This window comes from Notolepis coatsorum, assembly GCF_963971535.1.
Source record: "Notolepis coatsorum genome assembly, chromosome: 1".
Lineage (NCBI taxonomy): Eukaryota > Metazoa > Chordata > Actinopteri > Aulopiformes > Paralepididae > Notolepis > Notolepis coatsorum.
This window is the reverse complement of record NC_140165.1, coordinates 269,693,591-269,706,673: the sequence shown is the minus strand read 5'-3', so window position 1 is coordinate 269,706,673 and position 13,083 is coordinate 269,693,591.

Sequence of the window (13,083 nt, the reverse complement as noted above, 5' to 3'; positions counted from 1 at the left end):
GGTGAAGCAGGTAGAGAGTCTGTAAGACAAGGTGAAGCAGGTATAGAGTCTGTAAGACAAGGTGAAGCAGGTAGAGAGTCTGTAAGACAAGGTGAAGCAGGAGGAGAGTCTGTAAGACAAGGTGAAGCAGGAGGAGAGTCTGTAAGACAAGGTGAAGCAGGAGGAGAGTCTGTAAGACAAGGTGAAGCAGGTAGAGAGTCTGTAAGACAAGGTGAAGCAGGTAGAGAGTCTGTAAGACAAGGTGAAGCAGGTGGAGAGTCTGTAAGACAAGGTGAAGCAGGTAGAGAGTCTGTAAGACAAGGTGAAGCAGGTGGAGAGTCTGTAAGACAAGGTGAAGCAGGAGGAGAGTCTGTAAGACAAGGTGAAGCAGGTAGAGAGTCTGTAAGACAAGGTGAAGCAGGTAGAGAGTATGTAAGACACGGTGAAGCAGGTAGAGAGTCTGTAAGACAAGGTGAAGCAGGTAGAGAGTCTGTAAGACAAGGTGAAGCAGGAGGAGAGTCTGTAAGACAAGGTGAAGCAGGTAGAGAGTCTGTAATACAAGGTGAAGCAGGTAGATAGTCTGTAAGACAAGGTGAAGCAGGAGGAGAGTCTGTAAGACAAGGTGAAGCAGGTAGAGAGTCTGTAAGACAAGGTGAAGCAGGTAGAGAGTCTGTAAGACAAGGTGAAGCAGGTAGAGAGTCTGTAAGACAAGGTGAAGCAGGTAGAGAGTCTGTAAGACAAGGTGAAGCAGGAGGAGAGTCTGTAAGACAAGGTGAAGCAGGAGGAGAGTCTGTAAGACAAGGTGAAGCAGGTAGAGAGTCTGTAAGACAAGGTGAATCAGGTAGAGAGTCTGTAAGACAAGGTGAAGCAGGTAGAGAGTCTGTAAGACAAGGTGAAGCAGGTAGAGAGTCTGTAAGACAAGGTGAAGCAGGTAGAGAGTCTGTAAGACAAGGTGAAGCAGGTAGAGAGTCTGTAAGACAAGGTGAAGCAGGAGGAGAGTCTGTAAGACAAGGTGAAGCAGGTAGAGAGTCTGTAAGACAAGGTGAAGCAGGTAGAGAGTCTGTAAGACAAGGTGAAGCAGGAGGAGAGTCTGTAAGACAAGGTGAAGCAGGTAGAGAGTCTGTAAGACAAGGTGAAGCAGGTAGAGAGTCTGTAAGACAAGGTGAAGCAGGTATAGAGTCTGTAAGACAAGGTGAAGCAGGTAGAGAGTCTGTAAGACAAGGTGAAGCAGGAGGAGAGTCTGTAAGACAAGGTGAAGCAGGAGGAGAGTCTGTAAGACAAGGTGAAGCAGGAGGAGAGTCTGTAAGACAAGGTGAAGCAGGTATAGAGTCTGTAAGACAAGGTGAAGCAGGTAGAGAGTCTGTAAGACAAGGTGAAGCAGGTGGAGAGTCTGTAAGACAAGGTGAAGCAGGTAGAGAGTCTGTAAGACAAGGTGAAGCAGGTGGAGAGTCTGTAAGACAAGGTGAAGCAGGAGGAGAGTCTGTAAGACAAGGTGAAGCAGGTAGAGAGTCTGTAAGACAAGGTGAAGCAGGTAGAGAGTATGTAAGACACGGTGAAGCAGGTAGAGAGTCTGTAAGACAAGGTGAAGCAGGTAGAGAGTCTGTAAGACAAGGTGAAGCAGGAGGAGAGTCTGTAAGACAAGGTGAAGCAGGTAGAGAGTCTGTAATACAAGGTGAAGCAGGTAGATAGTCTGTAAGACAAGGTGAAGCAGGAGGAGAGTCTGTAAGACAAGGTGAAGCAGGTAGAGAGTCTGTAAGACAAGGTGAAGCAGGTAGAGAGTCTGTAAGACAAGGTGAAGCAGGTAGAGAGTCTGTAAGACAAGGTGAAGCAGGTAGAGAGTCTGTAAGACAAGGTGAAGCAGGAGGAGAGTCTGTAAGACAAGGTGAAGCAGGAGGAGAGTCTGTAAGACAAGGTGAAGCAGGTAGAGAGTCTGTAAGACAAGGTGAAGCAGGTAGAGAGTCTGTAAGACAAGGTGAAGCAGGTAGAGAGTCTGTAAGACAAGGTGAAGCAGGTGGAGAGTCTGTAAGACAAGGTGAAGCAGGATGAGAGTCTGTAAGACAAGGTGAAGCAGGTAGAGAGTCTGTAAGACAAGGTGAAGCAGGTAGAGAGTCTGTAAGACAAGGTGAAGCAGGAGGAGAGTCTGTAAGACAAGGTGAAGCAGGAGGAGAGTCTGTAAGACAAGGTGAAGCAGGTAGAAAGTCTGTAAGACAAGGTGAAGCAGGTAGAGAGTCTGTAAGACAAGGTGAAGCAGGTAGAGAGTCTGTAAGACAACACGTGGAGAGTCTGTAAGACAAGGTGAAGCAGGTAGAGAGTCTGTAAGACAAGGTGAAGCAGGTGGATAGTCTGTAAGACAAGGTGAAGCAGGTGGAGAGTCTGTAAGACAAGGTGAAGCAGGTGGAGAGTCTGTAAGACAAGGTGAACAGGTAGAGAGTCTGTAAGACAATGTGAAGCAGGTAGATTGTCTGTAAGACAAGGTGAAGCAGGTGGAGAGTCTGTAAGACAAGGTGAAGCAGGTAGAGAGTCTGTAAGACAAGGTGAATCAGGTAGAGAGTCTGTAAGACAAGGTGAAGCAGGTAGAGAGTCTGTAAGACAAGGTGAAGCAGGTAGAGAGTCTGTAAGACAAGGTGAAGCAGGTAGAGAGTCTGTAAGACAAGGTGAAGCAGGTAGAGAGTCTGTAAGACAAGGTGAAGCAGGAGGAGAGTCTGTAAGACAAGGTGAAGCAGGTAGAGAGTCTGTAAGACAAGGTGAAGCAGGTAGAGAGTCTGTAAGACAAGGTGAAGCAGGAGGAGAGTCTGTAAGACAAGGTGAAGCAGGTAGAGAGTCTGTAAGACAAGGTGAAGCAGGTAGAGAGTCTGTAAGACAAGGTGAAGCAGGTATAGAGTCTGTAAGACAAGGTGAAGCAGGTAGAGAGTCTGTAAGACAAGGTGAAGCAGGAGGAGAGTCTGTAAGACAAGGTGAAGCAGGAGGAGAGTCTGTAAGACAAGGTGAAGCAGGAGGAGAGTCTGTAAGACAAGGTGAAGCAGGTAGAGAGTCTGTAAGACAAGGTGAAGCAGGTAGAGAGTCTGTAAGACAAGGTGAAGCAGGTGGAGAGTCTGTAAGACAAGGTGAAGCAGGTAGAGAGTCTGTAAGACAAGGTGAAGCAGGTGGAGAGTCTGTAAGACAAGGTGAAGCAGGAGGAGAGTCTGTAAGACAAGGTGAAGCAGGTAGAGAGTCTGTAAGACAAGGTGAAGCAGGTAGAGAGTATGTAAGACACGGTGAAGCAGGTAGAGAGTCTGTAAGACAAGGTGAAGCAGGTAGAGAGTCTGTAAGACAAGGTGAAGCAGGAGGAGAGTCTGTAAGACAAGGTGAAGCAGGTAGAGAGTCTGTAATACAAGGTGAAGCAGGTAGATAGTCTGTAAGACAAGGTGAAGCAGGAGGAGAGTCTGTAAGACAAGGTGAAGCAGGTAGAGAGTCTGTAAGACAAGGTGAAGCAGGTAGAGAGTCTGTAAGACAAGGTGAAGCAGGTAGAGAGTCTGTAAGACAAGGTGAAGCAGGTAGAGAGTCTGTAAGACAAGGTGAAGCAGGAGGAGAGTCTGTAAGACAAGGTGAAGCAGGAGGAGAGTCTGTAAGACAAGGTGAAGCAGGTAGAGAGTCTGTAAGACAAGGTGAAGCAGGTAGAGAGTCTGTAAGACAAGGTGAAGCAGGTAGAGAGTCTGTAAGACAAGGTGAAGCAGGTGGAGAGTCTGTAAGACAAGGTGAAGCAGGATGAGAGTCTGTAAGACAAGGTGAAGCAGGTAGAGAGTCTGTAAGACAAGGTGAAGCAGGTAGAGAGTCTGTAAGACAAGGTGAAGCAGGAGGAGAGTCTGTAAGACAAGGTGAAGCAGGAGGAGAGTCTGTAAGACAAGGTGAAGCAGGTAGAAAGTCTGTAAGACAAGGTGAAGCAGGTAGAGAGTCTGTAAGACAAGGTGAAGCAGGTAGAGAGTCTGTAAGACAAGGTGAAGCAGGCAGAGAGTCTGTAAGACAAGGTGCAGCAGGTAGAGAGTCTGGAAGACAAGGTGAAGCAGGTAGAGAGTCTGGAAGACAAGGTGAAGCAGGTAGAGAGTCTGTAAGACAAGGTGAAGCAGGTGGATAGTCTGTAAGACAAGGTGAAGCAGGTGGAGAGTCTGTAAGACAAGGTGAAGCAGGTAGAGAGTCTGTAAGACAAGGTGAAGCAGGAGGAGAGTCTGTAAGACAAGGTGAAGCAGGTAGAGAGTCTGTAAGACAAGGTGAAGCAGGTAGAGAGTCTGTAAGACAAGGTGAAGCAGGTATAGAGTCTGTAAGACAAGGTGAAGCAGGTAGAGAGTCTGTAAGACAAGGTGAAGCAGGAGGAGAGTCTGTAAGACAAGGTGAAGCAGGAGGAGAGTCTGTAAGACAAGGTGAAGCAGGAGGAGAGTCTGTAAGACAAGGTGAAGCAGGTAGAGAGTCTGTAAGACAAGGTGAAGCAGGTAGAGAGTCTGTAAGACAAGGTGAAGCAGGTGGAGAGTCTGTAAGACAAGGTGAAGCAGGTGGAAAGTCTGTAAGACAAGGTGAAGCAGGTAGAGAGTCTGTAAGACAAGGTGAAGCACGTGGAGAGTCTGTAAGACAAGGTGAAGCAGGTAGAGAGTCTGTAAGACAAGGTGAAGCAGGTGGATAGTCTGTAAGACAAGGTGAAGCAGGTGGAGAGTCTGTAAGACAAGGTGAAGCAGGTAGAGAGTCTGTAAGACAAGGTGAAGCAGGTGGAGAGTCTGTAAGACAAGGTGAACAGGTAGAGAGTCTGTAAGACAATGTGAAGCAGGTAGAGAGTCTGTAAGACAAGGTGAAGCAGGTGGAGAGTCTGTAAGACAAGGTGAAGCAGGTAGAGAGTCTGTAAGACAAGGTGAATCAGGTAGAGAGTCTGTAAGACAAGGTGAAGCAGGTAGAGAGTCTGTAAGACAAGGTGAAGCAGGTAGAGAGTCTGTAAGACAACACGTGGAGAGTCTGTAAGACAAGGTGAAGCAGGTAGAGAGTCTGTAAGACAAGGTGAAGCAGGTGGATAGTCTGTAAGACAAGGTGAAGCAGGTGGAGAGTCTGTAAGACAAGGTGAAGCAGGTGGAGAGTCTGTAAGACAAGGTGAACAGGTAGAGAGTCTGTAAGACAATGTGAAGCAGGTAGAGAGTCTGTAAGACAAGGTGAAGCAGGTGGAGAGTCTGTAAGACAAGGTGAAGCAGGTAGAGAGTCTGTAAGACAAGGTGAATCAGGTAGAGAGTCTGTAAGACAAGGTGAAGCAGGTAGAGAGTCTGTAAGACAAGGTGAAGCAGGTAGAGAGTCTGTAAGACAAGGTGAAGCAGGTAGAGAGTCTGTAAGACAAGGTGAAGCAGGTAGAGAGTCTGTAAGACAAGGTGAAGCAGGAGGAGAGTCTGTAAGACAAGGTGAAGCAGGTAGAGAGTCTGTAAGACAAGGTGAAGCAGGTAGAGAGTCTGTAAGACAAGGTGAAGCAGGAGGAGAGTCTGTAAGACAAGGTGAAGCAGGTAGAGAGTCTGTAAGACAAGGTGAAGCAGGTAGAGAGTCTGTAAGACAAGGTGAAGCAGGTATAGAGTCTGTAAGACAAGGTGAAGCAGGTAGAGAGTCTGTAAGACAAGGTGAAGCAGGAGGAGAGTCTGTAAGACAAGGTGAAGCAGGAGGAGAGTCTGTAAGACAAGGTGAAGCAGGAGGAGAGTCTGTAAGACAAGGTGAAGCAGGTAGAGAGTCTGTAAGACAAGGTGAAGCAGGTAGAGAGTCTGTAAGACAAGGTGAAGCAGGTGGAGAGTCTGTAAGACAAGGTGAAGCAGGTAGAGAGTCTGTAAGACAAGGTGAAGCAGGTGGAGAGTCTGTAAGACAAGGTGAAGCAGGAGGAGAGTCTGTAAGACAAGGTGAAGCAGGAGGAGAGTCTGTAAGACAAGGTGAAGCAGGTAGAGAGTCTGTAAGACAAGGTGAAGCAGGTAGAGAGTCTGTAAGACAAGGTGAAGCAGGAGGAGAGTCTGTAAGACAAGGTGAAGCAGGAGGAGAGTCTGTAAGACAAGGTGAAGCAGGTAGAGAGTCAGTAAGACAAGGTGAAGCAGGTAGAGAGTCTGTAAGACAAGGTGAAGCAGGTAGAGAGTCTGTAAGACAAGGTGAAGCAGGCAGAGAGTCTGTAAGACAAGGTGCAGCAGGTAGAGAGTCTGGAAGACAAGGTGAAGCAGGTAGAGAGTCTGTAAGACAAGGTGAAGCAGGTAGAGAGTCTGTAAGACAAGGTGAAGAAGGTAGAGAGTCTGTAAGACAAGGTGAAGCAGGTAGATAGTCTGTAAGACAAGGTGAAGCAGGAGGAGAGTCTGTAAGACAAGGTGAAGCAGGTACAGAGTCTGTAAGACAATGTGAAGCAGGTAGAGAGTCTGTAAGACAAGGTGAAGCAGGAGGAGAGTCTGTAAGACAAGGTGAAGCAGGAGGAGAGTCTGTAAGACAAGGTGAAGCAGGTAGAGAGTCTGTAAGACAAGGTGAAGCAGGTAGAGAGTCTGTAAGACAAGGTGAAGCAGGTAGAGAGTCTGTAAGACAAGGTGAAGCAGGTAGAGAGTCTGTAAGACAAGGTGGAGCAGGTAGAGAGTCTGTAAGACAAGGTGAAGCAGGAGGAGAGTCTGTAAGACAAGGTGAAGCAGGAGGAGAGTCTGTAAGACAAGGTGAAGCAGGTAGAGAGTCTGTAAGACAAGGTGAAGCAGGTAGAGAGTCTGTAAGACAAGGTGAAGCAGGTAGAGAGTCTGTAAGACAAGGTGAAGCAGGTGGAGAGTCTGTAAGACAAGGTGAAGCAGGATGAGAGTCTGTAAGACAAGGTGAAGCAGGTAGAGAGTCTGTAAGACAAGGTGAAGCAGGTAGAGAGTCTGTAAGACAAGGTGAAGCAGGAGGAGAGTCTGTAAGACAAGGTGAAGCAGGAGGAGAGTCTGTAAGACAAGGTGAAGCAGGTAGAAAGTCTGTAAGACAAGGTGAAGCAGGTAGAGAGTCTGTAAGACAAGGTGAAGCAGGTAGAGAGTCTGTAAGACAAGGTGAAGCAGGCAGAGAGTCTGTAAGACAAGGTGCAGCAGGTAGAGAGTCTGGAAGACAAGGTGAAGCAGGTAGAGAGTCTGGAAGACAAGGTGAAGCAGGTAGAGAGTCTGTAAGACAAGGTGGAGCAGGTAGAGAGTCTGTAAGACAAGGTGAAGCAGGAGGAGAGTCTGTAAGACAAGGTGAAGCAGGAGGAGAGTCTGTAAGACAAGGTGAAGCAGGTAGAGAGTCTGTAAGACAAGGTGAAGCAGGTAGAGAGTCTGTAAGACAAGGTGAAGCAGGTGGAGAGTCTGTAAGACAAGGTGAAGCAGGATGAGAGTCTGTAAGACAAGGTGAAGCAGGTAGAGAGTCTGTAAGACAAGGTGAAGCAGGTAGAGAGTCTGTAAGACAAGGTGAAGCAGGAGGAGAGTCTGTAAGACAAGGTGAAGCAGGAGGAGAGTCTGTAAGACAAGGTGAAGCAGGTAGAAAGTCTGTAAGACAAGGTGAAGCAGGTAGAGAGTCTGTAAGACAAGGTGAAGCAGGTAGAGAGTCTGTAAGACAAGGTGAAGCAGGCAGAGAGTCTGTAAGACAAGGTGCAGCAGGTAGAGAGTCTGGAAGACAAGGTGAAGCAGGTAGAGAGTCTGGAAGACAAGGTGAAGCAGGTAGAGAGTCTGTAAGACAAGGTGAAGCAGGATGAGAGTCTGTAAGACAAGGTGAAGCAGGTAGAGAGTCTGTAAGACAAGGTGAAGCAGGTAGAGAGTCTGTAAGACAAGGTGAAGCAGGTGGAGAGTCTGTAAGACAAGGTGAAGCAGGTGGAGAGTCTGTAAGACAAGGTGAAGCAGGTAGAGAGTCTGTAAGACAAGGTGAAGCAGGAGGAGAGTCTGTAAGACAAGGTGAAGCAGGAGGAGAGTCTGTAAGACAAGGTGAAGCAGGTAGAGAGTCTGTAAGACAAGGTGAAGCAGGTGGAGAGTCTGTAAGACAAGGTGAAGCAGGTAGAGAGTCTGTAAGACAAGGTGAAGCAGGAGGAGAGTCTGTAAGACAAGGTGAAGCAGGTAGAGAGTCTGTAAGACAAGGTGAAGCAGGTAGAGAGTCTGTAAGACAAGGTGAAGCAGGTATAGAGTCTGTAAGACAAGGTGAAGCAGGTAGAGAGTCTGTAAGACAAGGTGAAGCAGGAGGAGAGTCTGTAAGACAAGGTGAAGCAGGAGGAGAGTCTGTAAGACAAGGTGAAGCAGGAGGAGAGTCTGTAAGACAAGGTGAAGCAGGTAGAGAGTCTGTAAGACAAGGTGAAGCAGGTAGAGAGTCTGTAAGACAAGGTGAAGCAGGTGGAGAGTCTGTAAGACAAGGTGAAGCAGGTGGAGAGTCTGTAAGACAAGGTGAAGCAGGTAGAGAGTCTGTAAGACAAGGTGAAGCAGGTGGAGAGTCTGTAAGACAAGGTGAAGCAGGTAGAGAGTCTGTAAGACAAGGTGAAGCAGGTGGAGAGTCTGTAAGACAAGGTGAAGCAGGTGGAGAGTCTGTAAGACAAGGTGAAGCAGGTAGAGAGTCTGTAAGACAAGGTGAAGCAGGTGGAGAGTCTGTAAGACAAGGTGAACAGGTAGAGAGTCTGTAAGACAATGTGAAGCAGGTAGAGAGTCTGTAAGACAAGGTGAAGCAGGTGGAGAGTCTGTAAGACAAGGTGAAGCAGGTAGAGAGTCTGTAAGACAAGGTGAATCAGGTAGAGAGTCTGTAAGACAAGGTGAAGCAGGTAGAGAGTCTGTAAGACAAGGTGAAGCAGGTAGAGAGTCTGTAAGACAAGGTGAAGCAGGTAGAGAGTCTGTAAGACAAGGTGAAGCAGGTAGAGAGTCTGTAAGACAAGGTGAAGCAGGAGGAGAGTCTGTAAGACAAGGTGAAGCAGGTAGAGAGTCTGTAAGACAAGGTGAAGCAGGTAGAGAGTCTGTAAGACAAGGTGAAGCAGGAGGAGAGTCTGTAAGACAAGGTGAAGCAGGTAGAGAGTCTGTAAGACAAGGTGAAGCAGGAGGAGAGTCTGTAAGACAAGGTGAAGCAGGTAGAGAGTCTGTAAGACAAGGTGAAGCAGGTGGAGAGTCTGTAAGACAAGGTGAAGCAGGATGAGAGTCTGTAAGACAAGGTGAAGCAGGTAGAGAGTCTGTAAGACAAGGTGAAGCAGGTAGAGAGTCTGTAAGACAAGGTGAAGCAGGTGGAGAGTCTGTAAGACAAGGTGAAGCAGGTAGAGAGTCTGTAAGACAAGGTGAAGCAGGAGGAGAGTCTGTAAGACAAGGTGAAGCAGGAGGAGAGTCTGTAAGACAAGGTGAAGCAGGTAGAGAGTCTGTAAGACAAGGTGAAGCAGGTGGAGAGTCTGTAAGACAAGGTGAAGCAGGTAGAGAGTCTGTAAGACAAGGTGAAGCAGGAGGAGAGTCTGTAAGACAAGGTGAAGCAGGTAGAGAGTCTGTAAGACAAGGTGAAGCAGGTAGAGAGTCTGTAAGACAAGGTGAAGCAGGTATAGAGTCTGTAAGACAAGGTGAAGCAGGTAGAGAGTCTGTAAGACAAGGTGAAGCAGGAGGAGAGTCTGTAAGACAAGGTGAAGCAGGAGGAGAGTCTGTAAGACAAGGTGAAGCAGGAGGAGAGTCTGTAAGACAAGGTGAAGCAGGTAGAGAGTCTGTAAGACAAGGTGAAGCAGGTAGAGAGTCTGTAAGACAAGGTGAAGCAGGTGGAGAGTCTGTAAGACAAGGTGAAGCAGGTGGAGAGTCTGTAAGACAAGGTGAAGCAGGTAGAGAGTCTGTAAGACAAGGTGAAGCAGGTGGAGAGTCTGTAAGACAAGGTGAAGCAGGTAGAGAGTCTGTAAGACAAGGTGAAGCAGGTGGAGAGTCTGTAAGACAAGGTGAAGCAGGTGGAGAGTCTGTAAGACAAGGTGAAGCAGGTAGAGAGTCTGTAAGACAAGGTGAAGCAGGTGGAGAGTCTGTAAGACAAGGTGAACAGGTAGAGAGTCTGTAAGACAATGTGAAGCAGGTAGAGAGTCTGTAAGACAAGGTGAAGCAGGTGGAGAGTCTGTAAGACAAGGTGAAGCAGGTAGAGAGTCTGTAAGACAAGGTGAATCAGGTAGAGAGTCTGTAAGACAAGGTGAAGCAGGTAGAGAGTCTGTAAGACAAGGTGAAGCAGGTAGAGAGTCTGTAAGACAAGGTGAAGCAGGTAGAGAGTCTGTAAGACAAGGTGAAGCAGGTAGAGAGTCTGTAAGACAAGGTGAAGCAGGAGGAGAGTCTGTAAGACAAGGTGAAGCAGGTAGAGAGTCTGTAAGACAAGGTGAAGCAGGTAGAGAGTCTGTAAGACAAGGTGAAGCAGGAGGAGAGTCTGTAAGACAAGGTGAAGCAGGTAGAGAGTCTGTAAGACAAGGTGAAGCAGGAGGAGAGTCTGTAAGACAAGGTGAAGCAGGTAGAGAGTCTGTAAGACAAGGTGAAGCAGGTGGAGAGTCTGTAAGACAAGGTGAAGCAGGATGAGAGTCTGTAAGACAAGGTGAAGCAGGTAGAGAGTCTGTAAGACAAGGTGAAGCAGGTAGAGAGTCTGTAAGACAAGGTGAAGCAGGAGGAGAGTCTGTAAGACAAGGTGAAGCAGGAGGAGAGTCTGTAAGACAAGGTGAAGCAGGTAGAAAGTCTGTAAGACAAGGTGAAGCAGGTAGAGAGTCTGTAAGACAAGGTGAAGCAGGTATAGAGTCTGTAAGACAAGGTGAAGCAGGCAGAGAGTCTGTAAGACAAGGTGCAGCAGGTAGAGAGTCTGGAAGACAAGGTGAAGCAGGTAGAGAGTCTGTAAGACAAGGTGAAGCAGGTAGAGAGTCTGTAAGACAAGGTGAAGCAGGATGAGAGTCTGTAAGACAAGGTGAAGCAGGTAGAGAGTCTGTAAGACAAGGTGAAGCAGGTAGAGAGTCTGTAAGACAAGGTGAAGCAGGTAGAGAGTCTGTAAGACAAGGTGAAGCAGGAGGAGAGTCTGTAAGACAAGGTGAAGCAGGAGGAGAGTCTGTAAGACAAGGTGAAGCAGGTAGAGAGTCTGTAAGACAAGGTGAAGCAGGTGGAGAGTCTGTAAGACAAGGTGAAGCAGGTAGAGAGTCTGTAAGACAAGGTGAAGCAGGTGGAGAGTCTGTAAGACAAGGTGAAGCAGGTGGAGAGTCTGTAAGACAAGGTGAAGCAGGTAGAGAGTCTGTAAGACAAGGTGAAGCAGGAGGAGAGTCTGTAAGACAAGGTGAAGCAGGAGGAGAGTCTGTAAGACAAGGTGAAGCAGGTAGAGAGTCTGTAAGACAAGGTGAAGCAGGTGGAGAGTCTGTAAGACAAGGTGAAGCAGGTAGAGAGTCTGTAAGACAAGGTGAAGCAGGAGGAGAGTCTGTAAGACAAGGTGAAGCAGGTAGAGAGTCTGTAAGACAAGGTGAAGCAGGTAGAGAGTCTGTAAGACAAGGTGAAGCAGGTATAGAGTCTGTAAGACAAGGTGAAGCAGGTAGAGAGTCTGTAAGACAAGGTGAAGCAGGAGGAGAGTCTGTAAGACAAGGTGAAGCAGGAGGAGAGTCTGTAAGACAAGGTGAAGCAGGAGGAGAGTCTGTAAGACAAGGTGAAGCAGGTAGAGAGTCTGTAAGACAAGGTGAAGCAGGTAGAGAGTCTGTAAGACAAGGTGAAGCAGGTGGAGAGTCTGTAAGACAAGGTGAAGCAGGTGGAGAGTCTGTAAGACAAGGTGAAGCAGGTAGAGAGTCTGTAAGACAAGGTGAAGCAGGTAGAGAGTCTGTAAGACAAGGTGAAGCAGGTAGAGAGTCTGTAAGACAAGGTGAAGCAGGTAGAGAGTCTGTAAGACAAGGTGAAGCAGGAGGAGAGTCTGTAAGACAAGGTGAAGCAGGTAGAGAGTCTGTAAGACAAGGTGAAGCAGGTAGAGAGTCTGTAAGACAAGGTGAAGCAGGAGGAGAGTCTGTAAGACAAGGTGAAGCAGGTAGAGAGTCTGTAAGACAAGGTGAAGCAGGTAGAGAGTCTGTAAGACAAGGTGAAGCAGGTATAGAGTCTGTAAGACAAGGTGAAGCAGGTAGAGAGTCTGTAAGACAAGGTGAAGCAGGAGGAGAGTCTGTAAGACAAGGTGAAGCAGGAGGAGAGTCTGTAAGACAAGGTGAAGCAGGAGGAGAGTCTGTAAGACAAGGTGAAGCAGGTAGAGAGTCTGTAAGACAAGGTGAAGCAGGTAGAGAGTCTGTAAGACAAGGTGAAGCAGGTGGAGAGTCTGTAAGACAAGGTGAAGCAGGTAGAGAGTCTGTAAGACAAGGTGAAGCAGGTGGAGAGTCTGTAAGACAAGGTGAAGCAGGAGGAGAGTCTGTAAGACAAGGTGAAGCAGGTAGAGAGTCTGTAAGACAAGGTGAAGCAGGTAGAGAGTATGTAAGACACGGTGAAGCAGGTAGAGAGTCTGTAAGACAAGGTGAAGCAGGTAGAGAGTCTGTAAGACAAGGTGAATCAGGAGGAGAGTCTGTAAGACAAGGTGAAGCAGGTAGAGAGTCTGTAATACAAGGTGAAGCAGGTAGATAGTCTGTAAGACAAGGTGAAGCAGGAGGAGAGTCTGTAAGACAAGGTGAAGCAGGTAGAGAGTCTGTAAGACAAGGTGAAGCAGGTAGAGAGTCTGTAAGACAAGGTGAAGCAGGTAGAGAGTCTGTAAGACAAGGTGAAGCAGGTAGAGAGTCTGTAAGACAAGGTGAAGCAGGAGGAGAGTCTGTAAGACAAGGTGAAGCAGGAGGAGAGTCTGTAAGACAAGGTGAAGCAGGTAGAGAGTCTGTAAGACAAGGTGAAGCAGGTAGAGAGTCTGTAAGACAAGGTGAAGCAGGTAGAGAGTCTGTAAGACAAGGTGAAGCAGGTGGAGAGTCTGTAAGACAAGGTGAAGCAGGATGAGAGTCTGTAAGACAAGGTGAAGCAGGTAGAGAGTCTGTAAGACAAGGTGAAGCAGGTAGAGAGTCTGTAAGACAAGGTGAAGCAGGAGGAGAGTCTGTAAGACAAGGTGAAGCAGGAGGAGAGTCTGTAAGACAAGGTGAAGCAGGTAGAAAGTCTGTAAGACAAGGTGAAGCAGGTAGAGAGTCTGTAAGACAAGGTGAAGCAGGTAGAGAGTCTG